The sequence below is a fragment of the Megascapheus bottae genome, chromosome X (genome assembly GCF_031878675.1).
Source record: "Megascapheus bottae isolate mThoBot1 chromosome X, mThoBot2.hap1, whole genome shotgun sequence".
Lineage (NCBI taxonomy): Eukaryota > Metazoa > Chordata > Mammalia > Rodentia > Geomyidae > Megascapheus > Megascapheus bottae.
In genome coordinates this window covers 32034146-32041440 of record NC_143547.1, presented here as the reverse complement: position 1 = coordinate 32041440, position 7295 = coordinate 32034146, and the positions used below count along the sequence as shown (strand labels likewise).

Genomic DNA, 7295 nt, shown 5'->3' with positions numbered 1-7295 from the left:
AGACACACAGACACACACAAAGACACCCAGTCAGACACACACACAGATACACAGACAGACTCAGACAGACAGACACACAGACAGAAACCCAGAAACCCAGACACACAGATACAGACACAGAGAAACACACAGATGTTCAGACAGTCACATAGATACAGACACACAGACACACATTCACAGACACAGACAGAAACAGAGACAGACACAGGTACACACACCAACACACAAACAGACACACCTACACAGACATACAGACACACACAAAGACACACACAGACACACAGACATACAGAAACAATCACAGACAGGCACATAATCACACATGCACTGACACTCAGACACCCAGAGACACTCACACACAGACACAATGAAACACACACACACAGACACATAGACTCCTAGACAGCCACACAGACACACACACACAGACACACGCACAATCAGACAGCCACACACACGCAGACACAGATACAGACACAGACAGACATACACATAGACATAAACCCAGAAACCCAGACACACAGACACACAGACACGCAGAGATGTACAGACACATAGACACAGATACATAGACACAAACAGAAAGACAGACACAGACACACAAACAGACACACACACAGACACAGAGATGCACACACAGACACACAGATACACATAACCAGACACAAACACAGACAGACACATAATCACACACACACACACACACACCAACAGACAGACAGACACACAGACACAAAGACACAAAGACTCCAAGACAGACACACAGACATGCACACAGACCCACAGACAGACACGCAAACACACTCAGACACCAGACACACAGACACAGACACCCACACAGACAGACACAGACAGAGACACACCCACATTCACAAAGACTCATATACAGACACACAGATACACAGAGAGACACATAGACACACAGACACACAGACATACAGACACACAGACAGACACACAGATGCAGAGACACAAAGACACACATACAGACATACACACAAACACACACAGAGACACATAAAAAGAAACATAGAGACACAGATATATAGACTCACAGACAGGCGCGCGCACACACACACACACACACACACACACACACACACAAAGCGACAAATACAATGCCACACAGACATACCAACGGAGACACACAGAGAGACACAGACAGAAAGAGACACACACAGTCACACAGACACACAGACATACACACAGACACACACAAACACAGATACACAGATAGACACATAAGCACATAGAGAGACAAATAGAAACACACAGAGAGACACACACAAACACAAACACCCACAGACACACAATCAGACACAGATGCACAGACACAGTGAAACAGACAAACACACAGACACACAGTCACAAACACAGACACACAGACACAGAGACACACACACAAATACACAGACACAGACACACAGAGAGACACACAGATACACAGACACACACAGACAAAAAGACAGACACACACAGAGACAAACAGACACAAAGACACCAGACAGACACACACACAGACACAAACCCAGACACACAGACACAACACACAGACACAGAGACACACATACACAGACACACTGAAACATAAACAGACAGACACAGACACACATAGATACACAGACACACATATACAAACACACAGACACACATAAAAGACACACAGACACTCAAATGGACACACAGAAACATGGACAGACAAAGACACACACAGACACACAGATGCACAAACACACAGACATACAGACACAGACACAGACACACACAGACATATACACATACAGACACCCAGACACACACAAATCTACAAACAAACACACAGACACACAGATATACAGACACCCTGATAGACACACAGACAGAAAGACACACAGACACAGACACACACCTATAAACATAATCACACAGACACCCACACAGACATACAGACACACAGAGACTCATAGACAGACAGACATGCACAGACACAGAGACAAACACAAAGAAAGACCCTCAGAAAGACACACAAACACACACACACATGGAGGCAGTTACAAAGACACTCACACAGACAAACACTCACACATAGAAACCCATAGAGACAAACACACAGTCAGACACACAGTCAGACACAGAGACACAAAGCCAGGCCCAGACACACAAACACACACAGAGTCAGACACATAAACACACAGACATGCATCCAAACACACACAGACACACAAGCAACAAAGAGATTCACAGAGACACACAGACACACACACAGACACACAGATCACAGACACACAAACACACTCACACATAAACAAACAAAGAGACACACACGCAGACACACAGACATAGACACAGGCACACACACACACACAAACACACAGCCACACCCTCACAACGACAGACACACACACAGACACACACACGCAGACACGCAGACAAAAAGACACACAGACAGACACATAAAAACACACATACAGACACACAGACACACACAATCAGACAGACAGAGACTGACACACACACAGAGATACACACAGACACAAAGACACACAGATGGAAATGCAGACACATAGACACATGGACACATAAACAGACAAATAAAAACAAAGACACACAGAAAAACACACAGACAGACACATAGACAGACACAGACACATACACAGACACACACAGGCAGACACAGATACACATAGAGACAGACACACAGCTAGAAACACAATTGCACAGATACTCTCACAGATATACAGACACACAGAGAGACACATAGATAGACAAAGAGAAACACACATACAGACAGTCCCACAGACAGACACAAAGACACACTCACACACATGGACACAAAGAGAAAGTCACACAGACAAATACATACAAACACACACAGACACACAGACACACACAGAGATACACAGAGACACACCCAGACACACACACTCACACAGACACACAGACCACAGTCACAAAGAAACAAACACACACACACAGACACACTGACACACACATAGACAGACACATGAATACACACTCCCAACGACAGAAACACATACATAGACACACAAAGAAACAGACACACAGACATACACATAGAAACACAAACCGACTCACAGACACCCACACAGAGGCACCCACACAGACACACACACACAGACACAGAGACAGATGCACATATAGACACAGAGACAGACACAGAGACACACAGACACACACAGACACACAGGCACACACACAGACACAGACAGAGATAAAGAGTGACACACACATAGAGACACACACAGATACAAAGAAACACAGCAAATACACGCACAGACACATACACAGACACACATACACACACACAGAGACACAGAATTATACAGACACCCAGATAGACACACAGACAGGCAGAAAAACACACAGACACATGCAGAAAGACACACAGACACACAGCTATAAATACAGTCGCACAGTCACCCACACAGATATACAGATACACAGCGATACACATAGACAGACACACACACACAGACACACAAACACACACACACGCACACACACGGAAAAAAGAGTCAATCACACAGATACACATAAAGGCACAAAGACAAACAGAGAGACACACTCAGAAACATACACAGAGACACAGCCAAACACAGAGACACACAGCCAGGCACAAACACACACAGATAGCTGATATGGGTATGGGTAAGATATAACTGAAAAGATTCTTAACAGAGTTACTAACACCTCATCACCTTTTTCTATAGTAACAAAGCTATCTTAAGAACATTGTTCTCCATTTAATATTTTAAGCAAAAATACAATGTAAGTAATTAGAATCATATGTAAATACATAGGAAAGATGTGTGTGAGTCAATAAGTACACATCATGTCAATTGCCCATGAAGAAGACCCGTGGTCACAAAAATAAATGGATACAACATAACCATCATTAAGGAAAAGCCAGGGTGCAATAATGATTCAAAAGCCTTATGGGCCACATAGGTAGTGCCATATGAATAAAACAATTACCAATGGAAAGATTCAGTCATGCATACATACAACAAGAAAAGAAATATATTTAACCAGAAACCACAGGATGTGTGAGCAAGCCAAAGAATATCATTTAGTGGAGATCACAATGTAGACCAAAAAGAAAAATGAAGAGGGTAACCACAAACTTCTTCAGTGGGTGAGAAAGGAAGGCCCACATGAGTGATCCAGGTAATGGGAGGCAGGTGTGGAGACTGAAAAGCTGAGGACACAGCTGGCTGAGCTCCAATATACTGTCTCACAAAACAAACAGCATGTCCATCAGTCACTGATAAGGTCATGCAAACAATCAGTTATATAAAACTGTAGCTAAGATACAAATGGAATAATTCCAAGAAATTATACTGAAACACAGTTCCTGAGGATGTGGAAATGTGTGGATGCAAACTGAGTAGAAAAGTACACTACACAACAATAATCAAACAATTAGAAAAGGCAGGATGGAGATATGCTCCAAGAATTCCAGGGACAAATAGGTAATTTAGACATAATTTGAAGCAATGAGCCACAGAGGAACAAATGTGGGAAAGTTATGTACATATATAGATGTATGAATACAAATGAGAAAAATTATGTATGCAAAAAAATATGCATTAGCAGGCAGGTAAAGAATGTCTCTGAGCTTACATCCTAGAGCAGACCCAAAGGCAGAACTGAGGACACAAAACTAGCCAGTTCACTGAGTCCACACTAGTGGCCGCTAGGTGGCGTCAAGGTTCTAGGAGACAGACACCATGTTGGTGGGTTTCCTGCTCTGACTGTGTAAGGGAGGGTCACCTTCATCAAACTAGAAAGACAAAACAAAACTGTGAATAGAAAACATGGAGAAAGAGACATATGTCCATACACATTCAGGAAGGAGTCAGATCGATGATACAAACATACAAACTAGGAAATACAAAAATGAATCACTATGGATGCCAACACACATTTAAATCCCATGACTAAAAGGACACATACATATGAAGAAAAGAATACAAAGAACGAAAACAGAAACAGGAAATTCTACCTCATTCTAGAAGCCTTCTATTTATAACAGAAAATCCTCCACAACCAACCGGGGCAAAAAGTTCGAGGAGATTCCCACTAGAACCATACTGAAAAAAAATTGCCAGAATGGAAGCACAGGTGAACTCTGGATGTGGAAAATGACAGAGATAGCAAGCATAATTAGATGTCAGACATTACACACATAACTGGAAATAGAAATTAAAATGTGCAATTAAACAGGCAAATGTGAGACACTGAAGTGGGTCATTTATGTGATCCAGATACTGAAATGTGGAGATGTGGTAGGCTGTAGATGTCAAGACATTTCTGGCCTTATGTAGAACTGCAAGAGTAACAACATTTTTAAAAATACCACAAGTAATGAAATGCATGCTTAAATATGTATAAACTACGTAAATGTGTCAATGAGTTGAACTCATATCCATTGCCCTTTTATAGAATGGTCGATCTGTGAATGTGTCTGCGCACAAAAACACACTGGACACCACTCATCCAACACTAATTAAAAGTCAGGCTACAATAATGCTTCATCCTTTCTGGATCATAATAGGGAGTATCATCTTAATAACAGAGTGACTGATGGAAATATTCATTCATGCATATATACATCAATAAAATACATATGCTTATCAAGAAATCACAGGATAAGGCATGTGGAATACAACATAATCAACTCTTAGAGATCACTGGGAAGACAAAACATTGGAAATGAAATGGGTTTACCAAAATCCTCTTCAGTATAGGAGAAACAGAGTCCCAAATGTTTTTTTTTTAGATAATAGGAGGCAAGTGAGGAGGCTGGAGCATGCAGAACACAGTTTCCAGATATAGAAATACCCTTTCTCACAAAACAAACAACATGGCCATCAGTGACTTAGAAGGTCTTGCAAACAATCAGTCATATAAAACTGTAGGTAAGGATAAAACTGGACAATTTCAAGAAATAGCAATTAAACTCAGTATATGCAGAAGGGGAGATGTGTGGATGCAAACGAGGTGAAAAAATATCCTACACACCATCAGTCAAACAAAGACAAAAGGCAAACTGGAAGGATGCTTCAAGACTTCCCAAGAAAAACAGGTAAGTCAAACATTTTTTGAAACAAAACATGAGCCACAGGAGTTAGATGAGGGAACGAAATGACACCATGACCCAAGTGGACAACAAATCTACAGAGTTTTCCACCACAAAAGGACACAATATATTCTTCTCACCAGCTCATGGAACACTCTGCAAAATAAGATTATTTCATACTTCCCACAAAGAAATTAAGCAAAACAAGTGCATTGACAGAATTTCTTGTATGACAAAAAGAACAGGAATAAAACAACACAAACAGGAAACTTTTACCTACATTGGGATCTTTCTACAAAGAAGAGAAAATCCTACACAACAACATAGTCAGAAAATTAATACAAAATCCAGGCTGGAAACACTGTACAAGTATAGATGGGCCAAGTGACTGTGATGGCAACCACAATGAGGCTTCTGAGATTACATCCAAGTGGTGATAACGAAAAATAAAAATAACCTAAAAATCCAACTGTGAGACAGAAATTTGTGTCCATATGTGTGATCTAGATACTGGTAGATGTGGAAGGCTCCAGAAACCAAGACATTGTTGGCCTTCTAGTGACAAACCAAATTCACACAGTCTAAATAAAGCCATATGTAATGAAACACATTGTTATTTTTTTCCATATTTTTTATTATAATAGGGTGGAATGAAGCTCATCAGTGGGGCCACGAGCTGAGTGCATTGCGTCACTCCCTCCCATGTCTATTGGGAAGGACTGAGACTAGGGTCAGCAGCGACCTAGCAGGTCCCTCCCTGACTTTCGGGGAGGTGAGTTACCATAGAGCAGGCTCTGCTAGAAGGGCAGACCGGGCAGGTGAAACACATTTTTAAACAGGTATAAAGGATGTCAGTGTATCAGTGAGTAGAACTCATGTCCATTGCCCATGTAGAGAAGAGTATGACCCAGCAATGTGTATGGGCACAAAAATTCACTGGGCACCTCTAATTGAACACTAAGAAAACACCAGGATGAGTTAAGGCTTCAAGACTTCCTGGGTCTTAGTCATAAAACTATTTTTGGAAAATTCATTCACATATATGTAAATCAATAAAATTATATATATTTACCCAAAACCATAGGATGAGTCAGCAAGCAAACCAAGGAAATCAGAAATCATCTAGTACATATCCCAGTGACACCAAAAAGGGAAAATGAATAGATGTTACAGTATTCTCTTCATTGAGTTAGAAACAGAAGCCCACATAAAA

At 41.2% G+C, this 7295-nt stretch overlaps 1 non-coding gene across 1 annotated transcript; it reads left to right on the top strand.

The window, feature by feature from the left end:
• Positions 1–6726: 6726 nt before the first annotated feature.
• Positions 6727–7027, top strand: LOC150040765 (Nuclear RNase P). The gene has a single exon (XR_016533924.1).
• The last annotated feature ends 268 nt before the right edge of the window (positions 7028–7295 follow it).